This window comes from Orcinus orca, chromosome 1 (genome assembly GCF_937001465.1).
Source record: "Orcinus orca chromosome 1, mOrcOrc1.1, whole genome shotgun sequence".
NCBI classification, from domain to species: domain Eukaryota; kingdom Metazoa; phylum Chordata; class Mammalia; order Artiodactyla; family Delphinidae; genus Orcinus; species Orcinus orca.
In genome coordinates this window covers 88,019,896-88,035,739 of record NC_064559.1, presented here as the reverse complement: position 1 = coordinate 88,035,739, position 15,844 = coordinate 88,019,896, and positions in this window count along the sequence as shown.

The window sequence follows — 15,844 nt, the reverse complement described above, 5'->3', positions numbered from 1 at the left end:
AAAATATACTGAAGGAAGGCTGCCAAGAGGACTTTAAAGTGGGGCAGAATTGCAGGAAACTGATTTCAGTAGATAGACTGGAATTGCATTTAAAGCATAGGAAAAGAGGCAGAACTTCCACAATGATCCACTTGACCAAAAAGGGCGTATGTGTTTTTTCCTGAATATATTCAGGAAAAAATGCATACGCGCTTTTTGGCCAACCAAGCAAGCTTGCAAAGGAAATCTGCACTACAATGAAGTCTCACTTCCCCCCAGTCAAAAGGGCCATCTGAAAAAAGTGTAAAATCCAGAAAGGCAGGACAGGCCATGGAGAACTAGGAGCCTTGTTATGCTGATGGGCGGGATGTAAGTTGCCAACAGCCACTCTGGAGAAGTGTATGGTGTTTTGTGAAACATCTAAAAAACAAAGCAACAGAGCCTAGGGCACTTCCACTTGTGGTCCTATAGCTTAGGGAAATTAAAATCAAAAAGACACAGCCACCCCAAAGTTTGGGATGGCTCTGTTTACAAGAACCTCGTTTACGGTACAAGTTCAACATCGCAGAAAGCGAAAAACGTATACAGAAGTTGTGGTACTTACGTACAATGCAGTATCACTCAGCAATGAAATCTATGTCATCTGGCCCGTAGCAGCATAACGAGTGGATTCAGGTATGATGATTCTAAGTGAAATAAGTCACACAGAAAAAGAAACATCATAAGATATCACTACTACACGGAATGTAAACTTGGCTACACAGGAACTGAATTACAAAACAGAACAGGGTCTCAAATTTAGAAAACCAACTACGCTTGCTTAACGGGAAAGGTGAGTTGGGGCGCTGCATAAAAGCAGAGATTGAAATGAGCACAGATACCATTCCATAAGCCAAATATATAATAGACAACAGCTACTCCTTGCACAACAAAATGGAGTCAACACCCCATATTAAACGCCTAAGAATATACCTGACTAGTAAGAATCTTAAAATCTATGGATTTATATGTCTCCGACACATTATCAAGCGTGTGTGAAGCGGCATAAACGCAGCAGTGATAGGATTCGTGAGGATCGGTGAGCAAATGCAGACCCTTTGAAGTCATATTGCATGGTACCCATTCCATGGATCTGAACTCTCCAGGTTTAAGGGATTCTTCCTTCAGCTAAAACATGCATGTGGAACCCAGAGTATGATCCACAGTGTGATCGGGAAACGTGTTCAAATGTGTCTCAGTTTTCGTCCCCTGGTACTCGGGTGCAACATTCCAGACGCTTTACTAACACTCTCCCCACTTGGAGAGTCAGTGCCTTTAACCTCCTGTTTGGCCCAGTTTGCAATTTCTGCGTAAGATGAACAGGAATACGGAGAACCAATGAGAGACTAGCTGGAGGTGTCTGGACGGGCAAATTTAAGTCTCATTTCCCACCAGGAAGAGGAATTAACCAAAGGCTCACTGTGCCGTGCCGGAACCACACTACAGCCTGAAGCAATCCTGCGGTGTTGTGGCAAGCTAACAAGAAAGCGAGTTGAAGAAAGGAGCTCAGGGGCACTGTCATTCACAAACCTGCAGAGTTATACATGACAGCTATCGTCCAAAAATATATTGAAGTAAGGCTGCCAAGAGGACTTGAAAGCGGGGCAGAATTGCAGGAAACCGATTTCAGGGGGTAGACTGGAATTGCATTTAAAGCATAGGAAAAGAGACAGAACTTGGAAAATAATGTACTTGGCAAAAAAGTGCATATGTGTTTTATCCAGAGCTCTCATAACCGAGGGGAGGAGATTCCCAGCAGTCTCCAACTGCTACCTGAGGGCACACATTGCCAAGGCAACATGAGCAATCCAGGCAGGATTTACCTCACAGCAGAGGTCCCACCTCACAGAAGGGTGAGAAACCCAGCCAACATCAGACTCTCACCAGAGGGCCCACATCACCAAGGGGATGGGAACCAGGCAGGAGTGTCTTCACACCAGTGGGGCCACATCATCGAATGGTGAGGTACTCAGCACATGTGTCCTCAAACCAGAGGACCCACATCACCAAGGGCCTCGGAGTGAGGCAGGCAGGAGTAACCTCACAACACTGGGCCCATAGAATAAAAAAGTGAGGAATCCAGCAGTTGGAACCTCCCAGCAGGTGGCCCAGAGCACCGAGGATATGGGATCCAGGCCACAGTGAACTCACAGAAGAGGGCCCATGTCATGAAACTGAGTAACCCAGCCATTGGGACCTCAGAGCAGGAGGCCCACATCCCCATGGGGATGGAAATCTGGTAGGAGTGTCCTCGCACCCCTGAGAACGTATCAGAAAATTTTGGGCAACCAGCAGTTATGGCCTGACGCCAGAGGACCCTCATCACCAAGGGAAGGAGGCTCCCAGCAGGCTCCAACTGCCACCAGAGGGCTGACGTCACCAAGGTGATGTGTGCCAACCAGGTACGAATGACCTCACAGCAGAGGGCCCACCTCAGAGAAGTGTGACGAACCCAGTCAGGATCAGACTCGCACCAGAGGGCCCACATCACCAAGGGGATGGGAACCAGGCAGGAGTGTCCTCACATGAGTAGGGCCACATCATCTAAAGGTGAGGAACCCAGAACATGTGGCTTCAAACCATAGGACACCCATCACCAAGGGGCTGGGAGTGAGGCAGGCAGGAGGAGCCTCACAACAGAGGGCCCAAAAATAAGAAAGGTGAGGAATCCAGCAGTTGGAACCTCCCAGCAGGCGGCCCAGAGCACAGAGGCTAGGGGATCCAGGCCAGAGTGAACTAACACCAGACAGCCCCCATCATGAAACTGTGAGCAACCCAGACATTGGGACCACAGAGCAGAAGGCCCACATCCCCATGGTGATGGGAACATGACAGGAGTGTCCTGGCATCACTGGGCTCACATCAGAAAACGTGGGGTGCTCAGAAGTTAGGGCCTGACGCTAGAGGGCACTCATCACCGAGGGGAGGAGGTTCCCAGCAGGCTCCAGCTGCCACCAGAAGGCCAACGTCACCAAGGTGATGTGTGCCAGCCCGGCAGGAGTGACCTCACAGCAGAGGGCCCACCTCACAGAAGGGTGAGGAACACAGCCAGGATCAGACTCTCACCAGAGGGCCCACATCACCAAGGGGATGGGAACCAGGCAGGAGTGTCCCCACACCAGGGGGACAACATCATCGAAAGGTGAGGATCCCAGCACATGTAGCCTCAAACCAGAGGACCACATCACCAAGGGGTTCGGAATGAGGCTGGCAGGACCGGCCTCACAACACAGGGTCCATAGAATATAAAAGTTGAGGAATCCAGCAGTTGGAACCTCCCAGCAGGCGGCCAAGAGCACAGAGGCTATGGGATCCTGGCCACAGTGAACTAACACCAGAGAGCCCACATCATGAAATTGTGATCAACCCAGCCGTTGGAACCTCAGAGCAGAAGGCCCACATCCCCATGGAGATGGGAACCTAAGAGGAGTGCCCGAGCATCATTGGGCTCACTAAGAAAAGTTGGGAGCCCAGCAGTTAGGGCCTGACGTCAGAGGGCCCTCATCACAGAGGTGAGGAGGCTCCCAGCAGGGTCCAAGTGCCACCAGAGGGCTCATGTCAACAAGGCGAGGTGAGCAAGCCAAGCAAGAGTTACCTGATAGTACAGGGCCCAATTCACAGATGGGTGAGGAACCCAGCCAGGATCAGACTCTCACCAGAGGGCCCACATCACAAAGGGGATGGGAACCAGTCAGGATTATCCTCACAGCAGTGGGGCCTCATCATCTTAAGGTGAGGAACCCAGCACATGTGTCCTCAAACCAGAGGACCCACATCACCAAGGGCCTTGGAGTGAGGCAGGCAGGAGTAGCCTCACAACACAGGGCACATAATATAAAAAACGTGAGGATTCCAGCATTTAGACCTTCCAGCAGGTGGCCCAGAACACCGAGGCTATGGGATCCAGGCCACAGTGAACTCACAGCAGAGGGCCCACATCATAAAACTGTGAGCAACCCAGGCATTCGGACCTCAGCACAGAAGGCCCACATCCCCATGGGAATGGGAACCTGGCTGGAGTGTCCTCGCACCACTGGGGGCACATCAGAAAAGGTGGGGAGCCCACCATTTAGGGCCTGACGTCAGAGGGCCATCATCACCGAGAGGAGGAGGCACCCTGCACGTTCCAACGGCCACCAGAGGGCTCACATCTCCAAGGTGACGTGTGCCAGCCAGGCAGGAGTGACCTCACAGCAGAGGGCCTACCTCACAGAACGTTGAGGAACCCAGCCAGGATCAGACTCTCGCCAGAGGGCCCACCTCACCAAGGGGATGGGAACCAGGCAGGAGTGTCCTCACACGAGTGGGGCCACATCATCGAAAGGTGAGGAACGCAGCACATGTGGCCTCAAGCCATAGGAACCACATCACCAAGGGGTTCGGAATGAGGCAGGCAGGAGGAGCCTCACAACAGAGGGCACATAGAATAAAAAAGTTGAGGAATCCAGCAGTTGGAACCTCCCAGCATGCGGCTCAGAGCACCGATGATAAGGGATCCTTGCTGGAGTGAACTCACAGCAGAGGGCCCAGATCATGGTACTGTGAGCAAGCCAGCCGTTTTGACCTCAGAGCAGAAGGCCCATATCCCCATGGGGATGGGAACCTGGCAAGAGTGTCCTCACTCACTTGGCGCACATCAGAAAATGTGGGGAGCCCAGCAGTTATGGCCTAAGGCAAGAGGGCCCTCATCACCGAGGGGAGGAGGATCCCAGCACACTCCAACTGCCACCAGAGGGACCACGTCACCAAGGTGACGTGTGCCAGACAGGCATGATTGACCTCACAGCAGAGGGCCCACCTCACAGAAGGGTGAGGAACCCAGCCAGGATCAGACTCTCGCCAGAGGGCCCACCTCACCAAGGGGATGGGAACCAGGCAGGAGTGTCCTCACACGAGTGGGGCCATATCATCGAAAGGTGCGGAACCCAGCACATGTGGCCTCAAATCAGAGGACACATATCACAAAGGGAATGGGAGTGAGGCAGGCAGCAGTAGCCTAAAAACAGAGGGCCCAAAGAATAAGAAAGGTGAGGAATCCAGCAGTTGGAACCTCCCAGCAGGCGGCCGAGAGCACAGAAGCTATGGGATGCAGGCAGGAGTGAACTAACAGCAGAGAGCCCACATCATGAAACTGTGAGCAACCCAGGCGTTGGGACCTCAGAGCAGAAGGCCCACATCCCAATGGGGATGTGAACCTAGCTGGAGTGTCCTCGCACCACTGGGCGCACATCACAAAATGTGGGGAGCCCAGCAGTTAGGGCCTGACGCCAGAGAGCCCTCATCACCGAGGGGAGGAGGCTCCCAGCAGGCTCCAAGTGCCACCAGAGGGCTCATGTCCACAACGCGAGGTGAGCAAGCCAGGCAGGAGTGACCTCGCAGCAGACGGCCCACCTCACAGATGGGTGAGGAACCCAGCCAGGATCAGACTCTCAACAGAGGGCCCACATCACCAAGGGGATGTGAACCAGGCAGGAGTCTCCTAAGACCATTGGTCCCACATCATCAAAAGGTGAGGAACAAAGCACGTGTGGCCTCATACCAGACGACACACATCACGAAGGGGCTGGGAGTGAGGCAGGCAGGAGGATCCTCACAACAGAGGGCCCAAAAAATTTAAAAAATGAGGAATCCAGCAGTTGGAACCTCCCAGCAGGTGGCCAAGAGCACAGAGGCTATGGGATGCAGGCCTCTGTGAACTAACACCAGAGAGCCCACATCATGAAAATGTGAACAACCCAGCCGTTGGGACCTCAGAGCAGAAGGCCCACATCCCCATGGAGATGGGATCCTAAGAGGAGTGCCAAAGCATCACTGGGCTCTCTAAGAAAAGTTGGTGAGCCCAGCAGTTAGGGCCTGACGCAAGAGGGCCCTCATCACCGGGGGGAGGAGATTCCCAGCACGCTCCAACTGCCACCACATGGCTGACTTCACCAAGGCAATGTGTGCCAGCCATGCAGGAGTGACCTATCAGCAGAGGGTCTCCCTCACAGAAGGGTGAGGAACACAGCCAGGAACAGACTCTCACCAGGGTGTCCACATAACCACGTGGATGAGAACCAGGCAGGAGTGTCCTCACACTAGTGGGGCCACATCATCGAAAGGTGAGGAACCCAGCAAAGGTGGCCACAAACTAGAGGACCCACATCACCAAGGGGTTGAGAGTGAGGTAGGTGTCTGGATGGGCATATTTAACACTCATTTCCCACCAAGAAGAGGAATTAACCAAAGGCTCAGCGTGCCCTGCCAGAAGCAGATTAGGGCCAGAAGCAGTCTTGCGGGTTTGCGGCCAGCTCACAAGAAAGCGAGTTGAAGAAAGGAGCTCAGGGGCCCTGTAATTCACAAACCTGCAGAGTTATAAATGACAGATAACGTCCAAAAATATATTGAAGTAAGGCTGCGAAGAGGACTTGAAAGCGGGGCAGAATTTCAGGAAACCGATTTCAGGAGGTAGACTGGATTTGCATTTAAAGCATAGGAAAAGAGGCAGAACATCGACAATGATGCACTTGGCAAAAAAGGGCGTATGAGTTTGTTCCTGAATATATTCAGGAAAAAACACATACGCACTTTTTGGCAAACCAAGCAAGCTTGCAATGGAAATCCAAACTACTATGAAGTGTCACTTCCCCCCGGTCTAAAGGGCCATCTGAGAAAAGTGTAAAATCCAGAAAGGCAAGACAGGCCATGGGGAAAAAGGAGCCTTGTTATCCTGATGGGCGGGATGTAAATTGCCAACAGCCACTCTGGAGAAGTGTATGGTGTTTCCTGATACATCTGAAAAACAAAGCAACAGAGTCTAGGGCATTTCCACTTATGGTCCTATAGCTTAGGGAAATTAAAATCAAAAAGACACAGCCACCCCAAAATTTGGGATGGCTCTGTTTACAGGAACCTCTTCTACAGTACAAGTTAAATATCCCAGAGAACAAATAATTGATAAAGAAGTTGCGGTACTTACGTACAACAGAATACCACTCAGCAATGAAATCTGTGTCACCAGGCCTGTACCAGCATAATGAGTGGATTGAGGCACGATGATTCTAAGTGAAATAAGTCACACAGAAAAAGAAACATCATAAGGTATCACTAATGCACGGAATGTAAACTTGGCTACACATGAACTGAATTACAAAACAGAACAGGGTCTCAAGTTTAGAAAACCAACTTATGCTTGCTTAAAGGGAAAGGTGAGTTGGGGTGCTGCATAAAACCAGAGTTTGAAATTAGCACAGATACCGTTCCATAAGCCAAATATGTAATAGACAAGACCTACCCCTTGCTCAACGAAATGGACTCAACAATGAGGTATCACCTCACACCTGTTAGAATGGGCATCATCTGAAAATCTACAAACAACAAATGCTGGAAAGAGTGTGGAGAAAAGGAAGCCTCTTCCACTATTGTGGGAATATAAATTGATACAGTCACTATGGAGAACAATATGGAGTTTCTTAAGAAACTAATAATAGAATTACCATATGATACAGCAATCCCAGTACTGGACATATACCCAGACAAAACCATAAATCAAAAAGAGACATTCACCGCAATGTTCATTGCATCACTATTTACAATATCGAGGTAATGGAAGCAACCTAAATGCCCACAGACAGACGAATGCATAAAGATGTGGTACATATATAAAATGGAATATTACTAAGCCATGAAAGGAATGAAATTGGGTCATTTGTAGAGACGTCGATGGATCTAGAGACTGTCAAACAGAGTGAAGTAAGTCAGAAAGAGAAAAACAAATCTTGTATATTCATGCATATATGTGGAACCTAGAAAAACTGTACAGATTAACCGTTTTGCAAGGCATAAATAGAGCAACAGATGTAGACAACAATCGTATGGACAACAAGGGGGAAAAGCTCTTGGACGGGTGGTGGTGGGAGGAGTTGAGAGCTTGGGATTGGCATGTAAACATTTATATGTATAAAATAGATAACCAATAAGAACCTGCTGTATAAAAATATAAAATAAAATTCAAAATTAAAAAGAAATAAAATTTAAAAAATAAAACAGAAAAAACAATTATTCCCTTCACATACATGTATTTATATGAATAAATTATTTCCATGCTTATATCTGTAAATACAAAAAGGAGGAATAAAATCTACCTTGAACCAAAAACGAAAAAGAGAAAACAAAAACAGAACCCGCCAATTACTCAGAGGAAAACCGTATCAGGGCACTTGCTCCAGTTGTAAACAATTCTGAAGTTGGTCAGTGGTGGGGAATCGTCTCCCATTCAGCCAGCAGCCCCCACACCACAAGCGTCCTCATTGCAAAGCTGGGGCACCGTGCCGAGGCATCTGTGAGTAAACGTGAGCTGAGCCCCAGGCCAGTTGCTGCTGAACTGTTCCCACCCTTCCCAGGTAAAACACCTGAATATATACAAGGACCTGAAAGCCTAGAGGAAGGGCCATGGAGCCACACGAGTGACAGCATGCCAGCTGACTTGGTGCCTGCAGGCCAGCCAGGATGGTCCTGGCCCTGGGTGCTCTTCTGGAAGATTTCCATTTCCCTGCCTGAGATACCCGTCCTGTCCCTGCCCCCACTGCTTTTTTCCTTCCTCACCTCTGCCCAGGGAGAAATTCCAGCAGCAGGTATGGGTGACACATCCTCTTCTTTAGCAGGTGGCAGCCTGGCAACTGCTGCAGAAAGTCCAGCAGAGCCCCACTCACACTGGGCCACCCACAAAGCCGTGGCCTCTCACTCCCTCCCACCAGCCCAGCCCCGAGACTGCTGACAGGGCAGAGAAAATGGCGTCAGGCACAGCTGCAGGGGCTCTTGCTGCCTGGAGTGGTATTTATATTGATCTCAACCCAGGCACACCTGGGGAGGGCTGGCCGGCACGGTAAGGCTGCCCAGGTCAGCCAATCATCACCCCTCAGGGGCTCACAGTTGCAGAAAATGGAACTTGCTGAACCGGCCAGGTCCAAGGAACAGGTGTGGGCTCCTGAGAGTCAGGATAGACAAGGGGCTGCAGCTTTGGCTTGTTTTCTAATCATTTTATCTGGCCCATGAGTGGGAGACAACTTCAAGAAAACCCTCTCCTAATGAGAGAAACCCAGGAGTCAGGGAGAGGAGGGGTGGGTGGTGGTTGCAGACAGAGGCCTGGTGCCCTGGGTGCAGTGGAAGTCTCTGGAAGACCAGGTGGAGGGAGGCCACACAGAGTGATGTCCAGGGTCACAGACCTGTCGGAGCTGCTGTTTGTTAGTTCAAGTCCTGCTCTGAGGTGCTCTGTGTCAGCTCTGAGTGACAGGTGAGCTTGGGGTGCTCTTCAATGAGGGCTATGTGCACGGTTCCTGTGTGCCCAGCCCTGCCACTGTCCCTGCAAGGGTAGCTCTGTATCCTAGGAAGGGCCTGACCATGAGAGCCCCGTGGGCTGGGTTGGGGGTGGGGTACCTGCCCAGGAGAGCTCCATATCCTGGGATTGGCCTGACCACGAGAGCCCCATGGGTTGCTGGGGACCTGGTAAAGGATGTCAGGACAGTCAGTGAAGCCACCGAGGATATACCTCCAGGTGCTCCTGATTCCTACACCCTGCTGGTCATTCTACCAACCACCAGGACATGGTATTCTGTATTAGTCTTCAATGATGCCTTCTATTGTATTCCATTAGTCCCAGAGTCACAAGAAATTTTGGCTTGTGAGTGGCAGGACTCAACATACAACTAAAACAATACTTCCGGGCCGTCTTGCCCCAAGGGTTCAAAAATTCCCACACCATCTTTGGGGAAAGCTTAGTTAAAGAACGAAAAGTTCTACCTCTGGAAAAGGAAACCCTTCTTCAATATGCAGATGACATTCTGATCGCCAGCCCTACTAAGGAGGCCTCTGAACTACCAAGCCAATAAAGGATAGAAGTTGTCCAAGAAAAAGCTCAAATATCACAGACTGCGGTGACCTGCCTGGGCTTCATTCTCACACAAGGTCAGAGAAGCCCATCCCAGGAAAGGGAAGAAACCATTTGCAGCCTTACCCCTTTCCAAAACTAGAAGACAGCTTAGGGGTTCCTGGGGAGGCCAGGGTTTGCTGCTTCTGGATCCCTAACTACAGTCTACTAGCTGGGCCTCTATATGAAACACTGAAAGGAAAAGATGATGATCCTTTTGAACAGAATCTAGAAGTGGCCTTTCAAGAATGGAAAGAGCAGTCAATTCAGACCCTTGCCCTGGAACTCCCTAATTGAGCTAAACCCTTTGACCTTTCCATTCCTGGTGAAAGGTGAATCGCCATTGGAGAATTAGTGCAAAAACTGGGACCACTTGAAATGGAACAATGCAAGAATGCCATCCAGGTAAGATAAACTACAGTCACCAAGGGACTTGGCCCACTGCCACATCTGGCCAAGATACTGGCAGTATCTAAAAACCTGGAAATCAGCAGCCCAAAAGGCCACCTCCCTCCTAAGGGAAAAGGACCCCACGTGGTGATCCTAATCACCAACCATGCCCTGAAGTTGCAGGGTTCACTCCGTGGGCACACCGACCTCGAGTGAGGAGGCCCTCCAACTCCAACATCCAGAGAGATAACTGGGGGCAACAGGGCACCATGACGACTCGTGTGAACATCACTTGACCTGGAGTTTCTCTCATAAAACAACAATAGTGTGTCCCGAAGGAGTAGACTACTGCTTGCAGGACTTACTGCACCCGGAGGGGAGCTAATAATCTTGGCGGGGGAACCGTATATCACACTGTCACCATAGAAAAGCCTACAGACACCGTGATGATGGTGGCCAATAAGACCAGCTGGACTCCTGTTTACTTCAAAAGGCTGTTGACTCAGTGGCCATCATGGTCCTTGATCACCACTGACCCTGGACTGTCTGGGAGTTGAGCGGGCAGGGCTCTGACACCTGGTGCTGTTTTTACGTTAATTCAGGGGCCTAATTGAAGAAAGAGCAGACTACTGGTCAGAGCATCTAGGCTGGCAGAAACGGTCAGCCTAAGGTGGCCGAACTAATGTGGGGCGGGGTGAAATCGGCCCCCACAGCGTCTCTGCACATCTCTTTCCTGGACCCTTAAAGGTCATTAGAATCTATAACACTTCCAATGCTGGTGCTCAGGCGGACGAGCAGGGAGGCAGGGGTCCTGGGGCCAATCAACGTCACCTGGTGGCTGCTGGGGAGAAGTTCTGACCCTCGTCCCCTGGTATGAGGGCTCCCAACTCAGCACTCAGCAGTTACAGAAGAAGGGTCTGCACCCTCAGCACTCCAAGAATGAGGAACAGGACAATAGGCAGAGGAGGGGGTTGTCCCCAGCAAAGCCCATTAAAAATCCCTGGGAGATAAAAATAGAATCTGGGCAATAAAGTCAAGTCTGACCTTTTTTATCCTTTGTGCTTTGTCTAATTTCACGTGCTCCTAGGGTCCCGCATGCAGAGGTTCCACACCCGGCACTTCAGACCAGATTTCCTAGTGCAGAATGGCTGGGTCGACACCTCAGCTCCTGGGGCCCCGTGCAGACTCCGAGATATAGAGCCTGAGCTGCAGCCAACCCGGCCCTCGAGAGCTCCACCCCCTCCCTCCCACTGACTCTGACAGGATCTCTACACAGCAGCCCAGCCCACAGCCCACGGGGTAGTGTATGCTCTCACCTCTCCATTCTCTGATCAAAATATAAAGTTTCCTTTGCTTGTGAACCAAACTCAGTCTCGATCTGTTGGCCCCAATGACACTGGGCAGGGGGACATTGTTGGGGTCCACTCTGGAGGATCAGTAACAGAAATTGAGACTATTGTAACTTCAATGAACAGATGTGTGAGCCAAACTGTAGTTAACATAGAACAGTTTATAAGGCTCGGGTAAATTAAGATGTTTCTAACACTTCCATTTGATATCTCCATCACTTTATTATAAGCAAGTTCAGTGAAAAGGTTTGTCTTATTTGTCAGGTCAATATTAGAGAAATGAAGTGATTTCTTTCCAAGGATGTACATCTAATAATCTTGGTTAAAGCTTCAATCTTGTTTTAAATGCTTTTCCAATGAAAATGATACCTCTCTTTCAGCTCCCCCATTTCTGAGAAGTATAAAATCTTATAATTTATTATTACCAAAGGGGAAAGGTGGGAGGAGGGATAAATTAACAGTTTGGAATTAACACATACACACTGCTATGTATAAAATAGATCATCAACAAGGAACTACTGGATAGCACAGGGAACTACACTTAATATTTTGCAATAACCTATAAGGGGAAATAATCGGAAAAAGAATAGATATTTTTATTGACATCATCTATCAATGACAGTTAAAGTGTAACCTAAGGGAAGCCGGTGGTGAGTGCTTCTGACCCTGAAGACTTCAATCATCTAAAGTTTGGACTCTGCCTACTTCCCAAGGCCCTTAATGAACATATGTGTAGCCATAGCTTAAAAAATTCCCCAGTTGGGGTTTCGGGGAGACACTGATTTTGAAAAAGCCCTGGTGTTCTCCTTACATGAATGGGACTCTTCCTACTGCTAAAACATGTCTGTCACACCCAGAGGATGGTATACCGTCTGATCGGGAAGAGTTTGGAAAAGGCATCTCATCTCCTCATCTCCTGGTGCTCGGGTTCACCCCTCCAGCGTCTTTACTAACAGTCTCCCCACTTGGAGATGTCAGCACTGTCAACATCCTGTTGTGTACAGTTTGGAATTTGTCCAGAGGATGAAGCGGAAGGATGAGGAACAATGAGAGACAAGTCCTAGGTGTTCAGACAGGCACATGTCACTCTAATTTTCAATCAGGAAGACGAATTGACCAAAGGCTAGGGTTGCCCATGGAAACAGTATAGGGCTTGAGGAAATCCCACTGCTTTGTGGCCAGTTCCCATAAACACAAGTTGAACAATGGAACTCAGGGGCAGTAAAATTCACGAAACTGCAGAGTTGAAAATATCTATCACTGAAAAATGTCTTGAGGAAAGTCAGAGAAAAGGATTGGTAAGCAAGGGAGAATGGCAGGAAAGGGATTTGAGGAGGTAGAAAGGACTCGCTATTAAGCACAAGAAAAGGGGCTGAACATTGCCAACATTGCAGTTGGCCAAAAAGGCTGTATGCATTTTTTTCTGTATATATTCAAGAAAAGGGCATACACTTTTTTAGCCAACCAAACAGGTGGGCACTGGAAATCAATACTACAAAAGATATCACTTCGCATCAGTCAGAAGAGCCATCCTCATAAAGTGTAATCACCAGAAATGCAGGACAGGGCAAGGAGAAGAGGGAGCGCTGTGAGGCTTATAGTGGAAATGTATATTGCCAACGGCCATTCTGGAGAAGTGTATTGTGTTTACTAAAGCATCTAAAAAATGAGCTACAGAGCATAGGGCACTTGCACTCATGGGCGTATATCTTGGGAAAAACAAAAATCGAGAGGACACAGGCACCCCAATGTTTACTGCCTCTCTGTTTAAAAGATCCTCGACTAGGATATAACTTAAATGTCTCTGGAGGGAAAAAATGGATAGAGATGTGGTACTTATGTAGAGTGGAATATTACTCAGCCTGGAAATCAATGAAATATGGCCAGTTGTAACAACTCCGGAGGAGTTACGTATGATCATTCTAAGTGACATAATTCAAAAAGAAAAAGACACATATCATAAGATATCACTTAAAGGTGGAATCCAAAATGGCTACACATGAAATAAATTACAAAACAAAAACATAGTCAAATATGTAGAAAACACACGTAAGGCTGCTAAACGGGAAAGGTGGGGAGGGGTGAGGCATCATCCAGGAGGTTGAAATTAGCAAAGATACCATTCCAAATACCAAACTGATAATCAACAAGGCCTACACGGTAGCTAAAAGAACTGCACTCAGCACACTCAAGTCACCGGAAAAGAATATCTATGACTGGTAAGAATCTGAAAAAGAATTTATTGATGTCTCTCTGTACGTGAATCAAGTGGATGTACAGCAGCAAGAAACAGAGCTTTGAAAATCAGCTGTAACCAATATAGTAATAAATTGAAAAAAATAAACGACAGAGAGACAGAGAAAACCTCTTACAACTTTTCCTCAGGGACGGTGATGCAACATGGATTGAACACATCTAGACCCACAGCAGGATGAGACATAAGGCTGGAAACTGTTTGCGCTAAGAGAAATGTGAGGTTGGGTGAGGAAATGCACACCCTTTAAAGTAATACTACCTGGTACCCATTCAATGCGTCCCAAATCTGCAGGTTCAAGGAATCTTCCTACAGCTAAAACATGCATGGAAAACCCAGAGGACTGTACACCATGTGATCGGGAGATGTGTCTAAAATGCACCTCATTTATCCTCTCCTGGTGCTCCTGTTCATCATTCCAGCCACGTTACTTAGAATCTCCCCACTTAGAGAATCAGCACATTTAAACTTCTGTTTCACACATTTTGCAAATTGTGAGGAGGATGAACGGGAAGAGGGGGAACTAATGAGAGAATAGTTGTAGGGGTTTGGACGGGCACATGTCACTCTAATTTCCCATTAAGAATAAGAATTAAAAAAAGGCTCAGCCCGCCTCGCCAGAGCCAAAAGAGGGCCTGAAGCAATCCTGCGGCTTTGAGGCCAGCTCACAAAAGAGCAACTTAAAAAATGGAGCTCAGGGTCACTGCAATTCACAAACCTGCAGAGTTATAAATGAAAACTAACATCCAAAAATATGTTGAGGTAAGGCAAAGAAGAGGATCTGAATGCAAGACAGAATTGCAAGAAACAGATTTCAAGAGATAGATTGGACTCGTCTTTAAAGCACATGAAAAGCGGCAGAATTTCGACAATGATGCAGTTGGCCCAAAAGGGAGTATGCGTTTTTTCCTGAATATATCTAGGAAAAAACGCATACGCACTTTATGGGCAACCAAGCAAGCAAGCAATGCAAATGTGCACAACAAAGAAGTCTCATTTCCCACCGGTCAAAAGGGCCATCAAAAAAATTGTAAAAAGCAGAAATGCAGGACAGGCCATGGAGAACAGGGAGCCTTTATACGCTGATGGACAGTGTGTGAACTGCCGAGAGCCACTCTGGAGAAGTGTATGGTGGTTCCTAAATCATCTAAAACACAGAGCTACAGAGCATAGGGCACTTCCAATCACGGAAGTATATCTAGGGAAATCTAAAAATCAACAAGACACAAGCACACCACAGTTTAGGGCTACTCTGTTTACAAGAACCTCAACTTCAGTACACCTTAAATATCCCAGGAAAGAGAACAATGGATAAAGAAAATGTGGTACTTATGTACAATGGAATATCTCTTCACCATGAAATCAATGTAATAAGGCTAGTAGAAGGATAAAGAGTGGATTTAGGTCCGATAATACTACTTAAAATAAGTCAAACAGAAAAAGAAACATATCATAACATATCACTTATAGAGGGAGGATAAATATGGCTGCACAAAAAATGAATTACAAAACAGAACAGTGTCTCACATTTAGAAAACACACTTATGTCAGCTTAAGGGGAAAGGAGAGGTGGGGTGATGCATAAAACCAGAGTTTGAAATTAGCACAGATACCGTTCAATAAACCAAATAGGTATTAGACAAGATCTACACCTTGCTCAATGAACTGGCCTCAACACACCCTATACACCGCAGAGAAATATATCTGAGTAATAAGAATCTTAAAACCCATGTATTGATATATCTCCATAAGGGAATCAAGTGTGTGCAGAGCGGCACAAACACAGCAGTGAAAATGAGCTAAACCCCATTATAGAAATAAATTTTAAAACCAAAACACAGAAACAATGAAAGAGAGAAAAATTCTTACAAAATTCGCTCAGGGGCTGTGATGCAACCTGGAATGACCACATATAAACCCACAGCTGGA